The 13,423-nt window shown below is 38.4% G+C and overlaps 1 protein-coding gene and 2 pseudogenes across 3 annotated transcripts in view; 1 reads left to right on the forward strand and 2 right to left on the reverse strand.

Annotated features, from left to right (window-relative positions):
- Positions 1-13,423, forward strand: part of PPP2R3B (protein phosphatase 2 regulatory subunit B''beta) — a 129,980-nt gene that overhangs the window by 24,179 nt on the left and 92,378 nt on the right. The gene's annotated exons all lie outside the window — the stretch shown is intronic.
- On the reverse strand, positions 253-786 carry LOC141506696 (nuclear transport factor 2 pseudogene; annotated as a pseudogene).
- Positions 7,216-7,863, reverse strand: LOC141506695 (centrin-3 pseudogene; annotated as a pseudogene).

The following is a 13,423-nucleotide window of genomic DNA, read 5'->3' on the forward strand; positions in this document are numbered from 1 at the left end:
TATTGTATAACGAGGCATTGGAACATCTGAACAAATCAAGATCTGGGCTGCACATGCAGCTGCTGCTTTCTCCTTCATTTCTTTGGGTTACTAGAGCAACTTGTCAGTACATTAAAAAAAAAGACAACCTTTTGCATTACTTAGTCTTTCTAAGGCATGCGCTGGTACAACACAAACTTCTCCTGTCAGATGCAGCTAGTCTAAAGTCCAAATGTCATGCACAATACACTCAAATAGTGGTGCCACTGCCACCACCGTGGTGTCCACCCACCGTGGCCTTGCAGGCTTGTGTATGATGTTTGGAGTGTTTGGAGGGGCCTGGGGAAAGGGAGTGTGAATAATATCGGGAAGAGGAGAGAGAAGGAAACAGCGTGGGCGCCTGGGGAAGAGGAGGCTCAGCCGAAGTTGTGCAGCGCTAGCCTGAATATGTCATTGGTGCACACCCAAGCATCATTGATGTTCTTTAATAGAAATATCTGGTGGAATCCCATGATGGGGTCTTCATCAGCCTTTAGCTGCCCCACCACCATACTAAGTATGCAGCTGTCAGGGGTGGGCTGGTGGTCCTGAGCTGTGATGCTGTGCTGTATTTTCTGAAATGGAAGGCTAGACAATTTATCCACAATGGCTGCTTTGCCTTGGAATTGCTGCCCCTTCCCATGTAAGGCAAGATGCATCAATATATATTGCTCCTAATTGGGTTCTGTCATTATCAAATAACTGGTAGTAATGTTGCACAAAGCTGTATCCAATTTGCTCCCAAATCGGTTTGTCTCCCATTCTGGATCTTCACCTAGCAGCAGAAACTCTCTAGGATCTACAAAATTCGGGAGCTGGCCTAGCCCTCGACCCCGTCTAAGATTTGTGTAGCCCGGGAAACTCCCGGGATGGGGGTCGGAACCTTGGCTCTGCTTTTTTAAATTTTGTCACCAAAGAAACGGGGTCTGAATGGCAGCTCCGCCCCGGGTGACCTTGGGCAGGGCTCCCGCTCCGGCCTCAGTTTCCTCGCCAGCGACACGAGAGAGGAATTGGAGAATGCCCACGCTGGCTCCCGCTGCTCCGGTGTGCGGTCACGCCGCGCCCCGGGGCATGCTCGAGTCGCGCGCGCGCGCACACACACGCGCACACACACACACACGCACACACACACGCACACACGCACACGCACACACACACACGCACACGCGGGTCCAGGCCAGGCTAAGGGAAGCCCCCACTCCGCGGCCCCGGTCGGCCCCACCCCCACCCGGCGGGTTTGGCGGCCGGGCTGCACGGGCTGGGGGGGCCGGGGACCGCACAGGGGGGCCGGGGACCGCACAGGCGACCCCGGGCCGGGTCTCTTCCCAAACTTATTTATAATAACTATCTCAGGTTTAACCCCCTTTCTTTGAACTCCTATTACACTCAGTAAATCTCACTCCTGTGTATCTCACTCATTTTGGTCTTTAATCATCAAGTGTTTTTATGTACTGTCTCATCTATATGTCTTACATCACCCAATTATTTTTTGCAAATTACTTGAACGTAGGGAATTTGTAATTGACTCATATTTCTTTTGTATAATCCTTGAGTTCTTACTAGCACTGGTAGGTGCTCACTAAATAATTAAGAGTTAAATGAGATAATTGTATTGAGTAATTCCTTAAAATCTAGCACAGTGAAAGAGGCTAACAGAGGTTTCCCGAAGATTTAAATGCAAATAAATTATTGTTATCAGATGATTCAAAACTAGTCAGTTCATCTCACCTTGGGAATAAAAGTTAGCTTTATGAGTATACACAAGAACAGAGATAACCAAGCAAGGGACTTTGTATATTGGAAATTTTGTGTTATGCTATAAGTTACATATTTCATGCCTGAGAAGGGATTAATTTAGTGCAGATTTAGAGAAGGAAGGCGTTGTTAATTGAGTCTCAGTTGTGTAGAAAGTAGCTGAGTATCAAAACAGAATGAAAAAATTGGATGGTTTGTAAGTGGATATTTTTAGAGTGTATGTATTTAATGTGTATGTTTTTTGTTTGAAGTATTGTTAATTTCCAGAATCTCAGAAATATTAATATTTATATGTAGAATAATGTATTATAAAGTTCATCTGTGATTGAATTTTAGTATCATTGTTTTATATTTGTTCCTTTCCATTTGAGTAAATAATTGATCATTTACCAGACAGATGCTCTTAATGATATACGGTTTTAGGAGATAGGAGTAAATGTAAAACTATTAGCTGTGATTAGTTTAGAGATTCATTTCTAGTCTTCTAGATTGCCTGGCTGCCTAAAGGAAGGCAAGAGAATCTAACTCCCACACCAGCAGTACTACTTTTTTTTTTTTAAGGTTTTTGTTAAGTGGCTTGCCCAAGGCCATACAGCTAGGTAATTATTAAGTGTTCTAGACCGGATTTGAGCCCAGGTACTCCTGACTCCAGGGCTGGTGCCTTATCCACTGAACCACCTAGCCACCCCAGCAGTACTACTCTTAAAAAAAAAATCTATAAATCCTATCAGCCTGAATAATCATCAGAGACAGAGACTGGCTTCTTGCACGAAGCCCTACTAGGGAAATTAAATTAAGAGAGATAGGTAATGAGTTCAAATGTGACCTTAGACACTTAATACTTGATTAGCTGTGTGACCTTGGTCAAGACAACCCTATTGCCTTGCAAAAAAAAAAAATAGGTAAACCAAAGAAGATAACACCTACTATAATGAACTATTGTAGATATAGAGATGCTCCAAAATCCAACCAAGAACGAGAGCAATGCCATAACTGAAGACAAGCTCAAAGAAAGAAATTTTGCTTTTTTCTTGTTGAGGAATTCACACTTTAATTTTTTTTTAAATTTACAATTTTTCCCCTAATCTCGCTTCTCCCCCCCCTACAGAAGGCAATCTGATAGACTTTACATTTTTCCATATTGTACTCTGATCAAAATTGAATGTGTTGAGAGAGAAACCATTTCCTTAAGGGAAAAAAGTAAAATATAAGAGATAACAAAATTATATAATAAGATAACTTTTTTTTAAATTACAGGTAATAGTCTTTGTTCTTTGTTTAAACTCCACAATTCTGTATCTGGATACAGATGGTATTCTCCATTGCAGATACCCCAAAATTATCCCTGATTGTTGCACTGATGAAATGAGCAAGTCCATTGAGTTTGATCATCAACCCCATGTTGCTGTTGTGATGTACAGTGTTCTTCTGTTTCTGCTCCTCTCGCTCTATATCAGTTCATGCATACTCTTCCAGGCTTCTCTGAATTCCCATCTCTCCTGGTTTCTAATGGAACAATAATGTTCCATAATGTGCATATACCAGAAGGGATATTGCTTGAGCGATAAAGTAAAGGGGAGAGAAAAAAATTAAAATTAAAATAAAAAAATAGTAATAATTGTAGGTATGGCCAGGTGACGCAGTGGACAAAGCACCAGCCCTGGAGCCAGGAGCACCTGAGCCCAGATCCGGCCCCATATACCCAACAATCACCCAGCTGTGTGACTGCATGCAAGCCACCCCAACCCCATTGCGCTGCAAAAACCAAAAAAAGAAAAAAAAACCCCAAATGAAATAAAACAGTAATAATAGTAGAGGTGGCTAGGTGGCAGACATAGCAGTGGCCCTTGAGCTAGGAGCACCTGAGTCCAAATCCAGCCTCAGACACCCAACGATCACCCAGCTATGTGGCCCCAGGCAGGCCATCCAGCCACATTTGCCCTGAACGCCCCCCAAAATAATAATAATAAAAAATGTGCTTCAGTCTGTGTTCCAACACCACCAACTCTGTTGTGGGTAGATCACATTCTTTATGATAATTCCATCACAAAAGTTACTTCCATATTTTCTACTGTTGCCATTGTTGATTGCAACTCCCTCCTTTCGTACTTTTCCACTACCATGTACTATATTTTCTCTTTCCTTTCACTCTGACTCTGCTGTAGGGTAGCTGAGTGGTGCAGCAGACAAAACCTTGGCCCTGGGGCCAAGAGGCCCCAAGCCTCCATACCACCTCTTAGGCCCAGCATCCACCTGGCCCTATGGTCCTGGACAGGCCATCCAATCCCAGCCCCTTGAAAGAAGTAACAAAAAGAAAATGTGTTATATCTGACCACTTTTCCCTCATGGTCCATCCTGTCCTCCATCATTCACATCCCCCCTTCCCCCTGTCCCCCCTCTCTCCTTACTCCAGATGTCTACACCCCATTGAGTATATATGCTGTTTCGTCTCCTAGCCACCTCTGATGACAGTGAAGATTCCCTCATTCCCCCTTGCCTTCCCCCCTTCCATATCATTGCAATAGCTCATTGTAATAAAGAAAAATCTTATTATATGAAATATCTTAGCCTATTCCCCCCTCTCCTTTTTTTTTCTCCCATTACATTTCCCTTTTTTTACCACATTTTATCTTCAAATTCAGCTTTCTCCTGTGCTTCATCTATAAAAGCTCCTTCTACCTGCTCTATTAACTGAGAAGCTTCATATCAGTATTATCAGTGTCATTTTTTTTTAAGGTTTTTGCAAGGCATATGGGGTTAAGTGACTTGCCCAAGGCCACACAGCTAGGTAATTAATTAAGTGTCTGAGACCAGATTTGAACCCAAGTACTCCTGACTCCAGGGCTGGTGCTTTATCCACTGCGCCACCTAGGCGCCCTAGTGTCATTTTTCTATACAGGAATACATGCAATTCATCATCATCATTAAGTCCCTCATAGTTTACCCTTCTCTTCCAATCTCTGTGCTTAACCTGAGTCCTGTATTTGAAGATCAAACCTTCTGTTCAGCTCTGGCCATTGCAACAGGAACATTTGAAATTCCCCTGGTTCATTGAAAGGCCATCTTTTTCCCTGGATAGAGGACATTCAGTTTTGCTGGGTAGTTGATTCTCAGTTGCATTCTAAGCTCTTTTGCCTGCCGGTATATTATATTCCAAGCCCTATGAGCTTTTAATGTAGTTGCTGCTAAGTCCTGTGTGATCCTGACTGCAGCTCTATGATATTTGAGTTGTGTCCCTCTGACTGCTTGTAATATTTTCTCTTTGACTTGGGAGTTCTGGAACTTGGCTATAATATTCCTGGGGGTTGGGGGTTTTTTTGGATCTCTTTCTCGGGGAGAGTAGTGGATTCTCTCATTTTCTATTTTGCCCTCTGCTTCTAGGATATCAGGGCAATTTTCCTGTAGTAATTCTTTGAAAATGATGTCAAGGCTCTTTTCCTGATTATGACTTTCAGGTATTCCAATAATTTTTAAATTATCTTTCCTAAATCTGTTTTCCATATCAGTTGTTTTTTCAATGAGATGTTTCACATTTTCTTCTAAGTTTTCATTCTTTTGGTTTTGAAGTATTGAGTTGCAATTTCTCGTAAAACCAGCAATCTCCCCGAGCTCTATTGTTTGTCTGAAGGATTTGTTTTCCTCAGAGAGCTTTCTTATCTCTTTTTCCATCTGGCCAATTCTGCTTTTTAAAGCATTCTTCTCTAACTTTTTGAACTGTTTTATCCATTTGACCTAAGCTTGTTTTTAGCATGCTGTTTTCTTCAGGATTCTTTTGGATCTCCTTGACTAAGCTGCTGACTTTATTTTCATGTTTTTTCTGTATCTCATTTCTTTTCCCAATTTTTCTTCTATCTCCCTCATTTGATTTTCAAAGTCTTTTTTGAGCTCTGTCATAGCCTGAGCCCAATTTCTGTTTTTCTTGGAGTCTTTAGATGTAGGAGCTTGGACTTCCTCTTCTTCAGATTGAGTGTTTTGATCCTTCTTGGGATCATAGGCAAAGGATTTGTGAATGGTGTTCCTCTTTTTTCTCTGCTTACTCATTTTCCCAGCCTGAGCCTGGTTTTGGGGTGCTTCCTGAGCTTTTGGGACACCCCCACAAGGATCTCAGTGTGTGAGGCTCTGTCCTTCCTCCTGGTCTGTGAATGACCATAAGTACCCCTCTCTGCCATAGGGCTGAGGTGGGGGGGGGGCCCTGCTCTTCTATGGGGGGCCTAGACTGCGATCAGGATCTGAATGTGGTCAAAACCTCAAAGTCCTGTTCCAGGGACAGAGGATAGAACTCGGCAGACTCTTTTCAGCTTCCTCCCTATGCTCTCTACTCATGCCCTGGGGGCTCCTGCTTACTGTTCTTGGATCTGGGCTGCTTGCTGTGTGGCCTGAGGGCTGGGCTTCACATGCTCGCTCTGGCAGAGGGTCCCCCCCCCCCACTGTTGCCTCAAGTTGTGTCTGGTGCTTCCCAGGGTGTAGCTCAGGAGACTCCCCTGCTGCTGTGAGTGGTGGCTCCAAGCTCCCTGGGGCTGCCTCTGGGAGGCTGAAGTTCTTTCACTCTGGCAGGCCACCCCCCCAACCCCGGGAAGCAGAGCCTTTCAGCTCTTTTCCAGGTTACCTTGAGTTGGAGAACTGCTTCACTGGGTCCCTCTGTGGGTTCTGTCTCCTGAAAATTTAGTTAGAGTCCTTAGCTTACAAGTTTTAAGAGAGAGCACATAAGATACAACCCTCTCTTGTCACCATCTTGGCTCCGCCCCCTAAATACTCCAAAAATATTATTTTCTAACAGGACTATTAGAATACCCAGAAAAAAACGAAGTACTGGTAAAATAATAATAATAAAAATAAAAGCTCTAGAAGAAAGTAGCTCCGAACAGAATATATTAATTTACCCAAGTGGGAGACTTTCCAAAAATAGACCATATAAAAAAAGTAACTCCATGAGAAATAAATAGTAAAACAAAATAAAAATAGTAGTAAAAAATAGCAAAACAAAATAAAAAGATGGAAAAAATAGAGAACAGTTTAAGACGTTTGATATTTTAATAAGCAGCCAACCTGAAAAATCTATAATTTAAGAATCTTTGGTCTCCCTGAAAATCTTGATTCTCCTCTCTCCTTCCATAAAATGCCTTCAATTTCAAAGTCACAAATGAAAACTACCCAGATCTATTTTTTACTAATAAAATAAATCTTTCATTAAAATAAAGTCTAGAAATTTTTTACAAAAAGGTCACAACTAAAATAACTTCAAAAGAATTTCCTAGCATGATTGAATTTTAAAATTGTATATAAAATTTTAATACAAATGTACTCAAACATTTTAATAACATTTTTGTCATCCAAGAAACTTAAGGACATATAAAATAATGAAATTTCATAATAATAAAGTATTTTGGTCCTTTTTGGAAAATCTAACTTGGCATTGGTTTTTTCATGACTCAAGGTATGGAAAAGACTACAGATAACTTCAACATGTAATAGTCACTGATCCTGTTTTTAAGTTCATTTTTTTCTTTAATTCTTTAAATTTCTCCAGTCATAATAGTGATAAACTCCTCCTGATTTATTTCTCCATCCCCATCTTTATTAAATTTTCTATTGTGACCCAAAGCTCTTCATCACTCATGTTTTCACCCCACTCTCAAGCAAATTTTTCCTGAATCATCATCATCAAATAATTTAAATGCCTTCGGTATTTCTTCCTGTGGATCTTTGTCCAAAATCCAGTTTGTCACAACTTTATCAAAATCTTCAAAGGTGATTTTTGCCTGTGGATTCTTGGTCATAATCTTTAAGAATCTTTAGTACATCTGCTTTTTTTTCCACATCAAACCCATAGGCTCTCATTGCCATCCATCTTCAATTCATGATAGCCTATTGCTTCATCTTCTGTATCAAATAATTCAAAAGCATCTTGTATTTCTTGTTTCTGTTCTTTAGACAGCTCTCATTTTTTCCCCCTTTTTGTTTTGTCTTCTATTAGCTCATTTCTCAGAGCTAAACTCATTTTCTCCTTGAACAAAAGCACCGTCAGTGCTGCTTCTTTCAGCGCTTCCTCACAACACCAAGCATCCTCTTCGAAACACCACAGCCTTTGGACTGCTCAGGTCTATTAGAAGTAGAAGATAAAGTAAAGAATTCACAGATCATCTCCTAATAGATGTCCCAAAAGGAAAAATATCATTAGGAATATCATAATGAAGCATCTAGAAAGAAGCAGATCAAGCATAACCCAACAGACAGGGTTACCTAAGATCTGACAGCTTCTTCTCTAAAAGGAAGATCTTGGAATACGATATTTATAAAGAAAAGATAGAGACTTGCAATTAAAAAAACCTTACCCTACAAAGCTTATAATAATCCTAAAGGAGGAAAAAAAATATTCTTTTTATGCACTTGAGGAATTGCAAGTTTTTGGTTTTGTTTTTTACAAAATGGCCAGGATTGAGTAGAAACTTTAACAATTAAGAGGAACTCAGAAAGGCAGTTTATTTGAACAGTTTAAAGGAACTGTGTGATAATATAGTTCCAGGATTATAAAAGGAAAAAACAAGTGTCAGACCTTTAATGACCTCAATGAGTATTAAGGAAGTTAATAAGAAAAACAGAGCACTTGAAGGCTGATTTATTTTATTCTAAGAGTTTACAGAGGGGAAAGAAATGGAAGGCTATGATGAAAAAAATAAGAGGGAGCAGAATTTGCTATTTCTTCCAATTGGGGCACTTGAGAAGATCATACAAACCCAGAAGATGAACCATCATTAACTGAAATGAACAAATGAGAGTTGAACATAGACACACATAGTTATAGCATACTCCAATGGGAAACATGCAGAGTTAGAGAAGGGTTAAAAGGGAGAATAATATTTGAGAGGGAATGGTTGCAAACACAGTAAACACATTGATCCTGCAAAGAGAATTAAGCGAAGGAAGAAAATGAAAAGCAAAAAAACGAATCTCTGGAAGAGATTGGGGGAATAATCAAACAAATTGTTATTTATAATTGAAATGGATATTGCACTTTAAAAAAATACTGAAAGAAATGATTTCAGAGAATCCTACATAGTATTTATTGAAGCTAAGTAAAGTGAGCAGGAGAATAATTTATAGAACAACAGCAGTGTAAAGAAAAACAACTTTAAAAGACTGAGCAATGCAGTGACTATTCATCTCTTCAGAGCACTTATGATGAGTACTACCCTCATCCTAACAAAGGTGAAAGACTCAAGGTATAAAGATTTTTGGACATGGCTTGTTTTATTGTTTTAAGGATTTTTTTTGCCTTGATTATTTGTTCAAGGTTTTATTCTTTGCTTTTCATTACAAGAGGGACAGTTTGGCAATTGTGATTTCCTCCCCCTCCAGCCAAAGAAAAGGGGGGGGGTGCTTGAAACTTGTAAAAAAATGTACAAAGAGAATAGAAAGAAGCACAGATGAGCATGACAGTCTTGAAAAAAAAAGTTGTAAAATTTACTCCGTGTATATCTTTAAAGTGTTATGAATCAAACTCTTAGTTTGATATATAAGCATCTTTTGTGGTCTGCTGTATAAATGGAAATGTTCCTTTTAGTGGTTAAGTTCAGAATAAAGCTTTTAGGCAGAAGCAAATTTTTTTAATTGAAATTTTATTTTATTTTTCCAATGACATGCTGTGGTAGTCTTTTCAACATTCATACATTTGCAGATTTATGAATTACACATTTTTTTACCACACACCTTACCTTCCCCACTCTCCCCTTTCCCAATAGCTGTTAACATTCTCATAAATGTTGTATATGTACATTTGTGTTTAATATATTTACATATTAGTCATTTTGGAATGACAGGAATTACAACTAAGGGAAAAGGGGAGAAAAAAACATGAGATAGAAAGGAAAAACATAGAAGTTTTTTTTTTAGTTTTTTTTTTTGTAAGGCAAACGGGGTTAAGTGGCTTGCCCAAGGCCACACAGCTAGGTAATTATTAAGTGTCTGAGACTGGATTTGAACCCAGGTACTCCTGACTCCAGGGCCGGTGCTTTATCCACTACGCCACCTAGCCGCCCTTCATAGAAGTTTTTAAAAAAGTAAAAATAGTATGCATTCCGATTCCTTGGTTTTTCCCTCTGGATTTTAGATGACATCAATATCAAGTCTCTTAGGGTTGTCCTTGATCTCTGAACTGCTGAGAAGAGTTGCATCCATAATAGTTAAATATCTCACAATGTTGTTTTTGATGTGCATGGTGTTCTTTTAGTTCTGTTTCTGTCACTTAGCATCAGTTTGTGTAATTCTTTCCATGTTTTTCTAAAGTCCAACTACTCATGATTTGTTATAGCACAGTAGTACTCCATAATATTCATATACCATGCTGGTTCAGTCATTCCCCTTTTGATAGGCATCCCCTCAATTTCCTTCTTTACCAATACAAAAAAGCTGCTATGAATATTTTTTGAACATATGAGACTCTTCCCATTTTTTTTATGATTTTTTTTTTGGCAATTTAGGCCTAGTATTCGTATTATTGGATCAAAGGGTATGGTCAGTTTTGTTGCTCTTTGAGCATAGTTCTAGATTTCTCTCCAGAGTGGCTGGGTCAGTTCACAGTTATTTCCCACGTCCTCTCCCACAGTGATAATTTTCATTTTTTTTCCATCTTAGTCATTCTGATAGGTATGAAAGTGATAGCTCATAATGATCTGGAGCATTTTTCCATATGACTATATATTCTTTAATTTCCTCATCTGAAAATTGCCTGTTCATGTCCTTTGACCATTTACCAGTTGGGGAATGACTTGAATCAGAAACACTAGCTGTGAAAATTGCTTCCCAGCTTTCTGTTTTTTCTTCTAATCTTGGATGCCTTGGTTAATTTAATATAAGCAAAATCATCCATTTTTGCATATTATAATTGTTCTCTATTTCTTTGTTCATAAATTTCTCACCTTTCCAGTATTTCTCACTTTTCCAGTATTTCTTGATCTCTTAATTGGTCTGTGGTTTCACCCTTTATGTCTAAATCCTGTACCTATTTTGATCTTATTTTTGTATAGGGTGTGAGATGTGGGTTTGGCCTTGTTTTTTCCATACCATTTTTCAATTTTTGTCCAATGCTGAGTTCTTATCTTTGGGTTTGTCAAACAGTAGATTTTCAACTGCTTCTTTTGTACCTACTCTAATCTACTGGTCCATTACTGTATTTCTTAATTAGTACCAGGCAGTTTTGATGACTGCTGCTTTATAACATAGTTTTAGAGCTGATATAGTTAGTCCACAGGAAGCAAATATCTTGAACAATCTAGATAGTCAATTCAAATTATACATTTTAAATTAGAATCTCTGATGTGTTGTTCCATTACAGTGATACTTTTGATTCATTATAATATGAAAGGCAGTTAAATAGAGGGAATAGAGAGTTGACTTAAAATTTAGAAGGACCTAGGTTCAAGTGTACCCTCTAACATACTACCTCTGTTACTCTCTGAGCAAGTTCCCTAACTCTCAGTGGTGTAGTCAGCTCTCCTAAGACACAGAGAAAGTGGCAATTTCCATTGGTAAAGGGAATTTCCTTATTTGGGGAACACTATACAGTGAAATAACAGTTCTTCTATCCCTATTCTAATAATGTTAAATTGTGTTTATTAAAGGCAGCATGAAATTATGAAAAACAGACTGGATTTGGAACTAGTAAATCTGTATTGGAATCCTATTTTGTAACCATGTGACTCAAGGAGCCTCCATTTCCTCATTTACAAAATGAAAATCAAATGTTTGTGCTATCTACCTCAAAGTTATGAGGAAAAGGAAGGTAACTTATTATGGAAGGTGTCATTAAAGGAAGATACTTATTAAGTACCTAGATTACAAATATCTTATTGAACCTCACAGCAGTCCATTGATATAGGTATTGTTACCCTGTTTTTACAGTTAAAGTACCTGAGACAGAAAGAAATTAACCACTGACATTTAACTAGTGTTTGCAGAATGGATTTAAATTTAGCTTTTCTTAACTCTAGGTTCAGCACTTTGCTGCCATATTTTATAAACTAAAAAGCACTATATAAATGTAAACTCCAGTTATTATCCAATGTAGTTGTTGTGTATTCTTTTTATTTTACTGTAAATTTATTGAATACTGATTCCTTTGAAATTGGTAATCTATGTGAATATTTATAATGTATACGTATGTATATTTGATAGTTCTATATTAAGTAGGATATATGATGAAATGACAACAGCTCGTTAAGAATGACACATGTATATATTCTCTCTATATATATACATATATATATATTCTGTTCATTTTCTACATATCTATTAGCAATTAGGTGATTAATAATTTCTGCTGAAGTTTGAAAATCAGCATGCTAGTATTCAGCAATAATTCAGAGGGATGTTATTGAAATTCAGTCTGCAAATATTCATTCAGAACCTTCTATGTGCCAACCTCTGTAAGCACTTAGGATATAACTCAAGGAGTTCATCCCAAACAAGCAAGATATATATATATATATATATATATATATATATATATATATATATATATATATATATGATAAATTGGAGATTATCTCAGAAGGAAGGCACTAAGATTAAGATAGACTGGGAAAAGCTTCTTGCAAAAGGTGTGAGACTTTAACAGAGACTTGAAGGAAAACAGAAAGTAGAAATGAATGGGGAGAGATTTCCAAGCATGAGGGACAGTCAGTCAAAACATTCAGAATTGGGAGATGAATACCCTGTTTAAGAAACAGCAAGATGATCAGTATCACTAGGTCACTGAGTATGACCCGAGTAAGAAGACTGTGAAAAGGTAGGAAAGGGCCAAGCTTAGAGTGACTTTGAAAGCCAAATAAGAATTTTTATATTTGATCCTGGACATAATATGGAGCCATGGAAATTTATCTAATAGGGGTAGGTCATGGTCAGATCTGGACTTTTAATAGCGGAATGGAGTCTGATTTGGTATGTGGAGATATGAAGTTGGGAGACCAGCTAATAATTGCAATAGTCTAGATGTGAGGTAATAATAAGGGCTTGCACTATTGTGAACAGTTTTAGAGGAATGTATAGGAGAGATGTTAGAAACATAGAAACAACAGAACTTTGCAATTGATTAGATGTGGAGTGTGAGAGTGTAAGGAGTTGAGGATGGCACTTTGATTTAGAGTTTGGGTGACTAGGATGTTGGTGGTACCCTCAGCAATAATTGTTGGTTCTTGTCCTTTGTTATCAAAGAAGACCAAAACAACATCACTATGTTTGAGACAAATTACAGTGTGTATGACTATGACTGATCAGACCAATATGAACTCAGAATGCTCTACCACAGGTTGGGCACAAATAGTCTATGTGAATGGGGTGAGTACTTTAAACTTAACATGTGTCACATTTCTTTTGAGCTTCCTTTCTCCCTTCCTCATAAAGCACAGCACCCTCACTGATGAGGGCATGCTGTGCCAGATGGTCCTGTGCCAGTGACTCCCAAGCTATACAATCAATTCTAAAATTTTTCAATGAGACCTTGAGGGTGTCTTGGTATCACTTGTTCTGACCCCTTTGTGAGCACTTGCCCTGTGTGAGTTCTCCATAAAATAGTTTTTTTGGCAAGCATGTGTCTGGCATTATAACAATGTGTCCAACCCATCATGGTTGCACTCTCTGTAATAATGCTGGAATG

Source organism: Macrotis lagotis, chromosome 1, assembly GCF_037893015.1.
Source record: "Macrotis lagotis isolate mMagLag1 chromosome 1, bilby.v1.9.chrom.fasta, whole genome shotgun sequence".
NCBI lineage: Eukaryota > Metazoa > Chordata > Mammalia > Peramelemorphia > Peramelidae > Macrotis > Macrotis lagotis.